Raw genomic sequence first — 662 nt, forward strand, 5'->3', positions numbered from 1 at the left:
GGAGAATCCCAGGGACGGGGGAGCCTGTTGGGCTGCCGTCTCTGGGGTCACACAGAGTCGGACAAGACTGAAGCGACTTAGCAGCAGCAGCAGCAGCAGCAGACAATGCCTGGCATCCATCCAGGCACCATACCCAGCTGCCAATTAAATGAGCAGTATTCATTGAATGTGTTTAACTGGGTCTCACTGAGAAGCCGGGCCTGGGAAGATCTGTGCAGTGTTCTTCTGGGGCAGGGGGAGGAAGGGAGAGGAGTAAAGCTAGGTCCATGGCATGGGTGTTATAAGTTGAGAGGAAAGAGAACAATGGCTCAGCCAACTGGAGTGGTGATCGCCGGGCAGTGGGGCTACCCCGATCATGTCCATCAGTCACCACCAAGAAGTACTTCCTCAACCTCAATATATTGTGCTTAATAAACAACTCAAAACAAGTTCCCTAGGTCCTTTTCCAGTCAGATTCTCAACTTCTCATATAAAAATTCCAGAGCCACTGTGGGTGCTGGGGAACAGGAGGGGCATAAGTTTGAAGATGTGGGGTGAGCGCAGTGAAGGGCCTAAGTGTGAGAAGCGGACTGGAGCCAGACTTGAAGCAGTGTTCTATCTGCTTCTCTATCTGCCTTCCTCGCTGCCTCTTGTCTTAGGAAATAAGTAGAATTCAAAAGCTT

This window comes from Bison bison, unplaced genomic scaffold (genome assembly GCF_000754665.1).
Source record: "Bison bison bison isolate TAMUID 2011002044 unplaced genomic scaffold, Bison_UMD1.0 scf7180017864029, whole genome shotgun sequence".
NCBI lineage: Eukaryota > Metazoa > Chordata > Mammalia > Artiodactyla > Bovidae > Bison > Bison bison.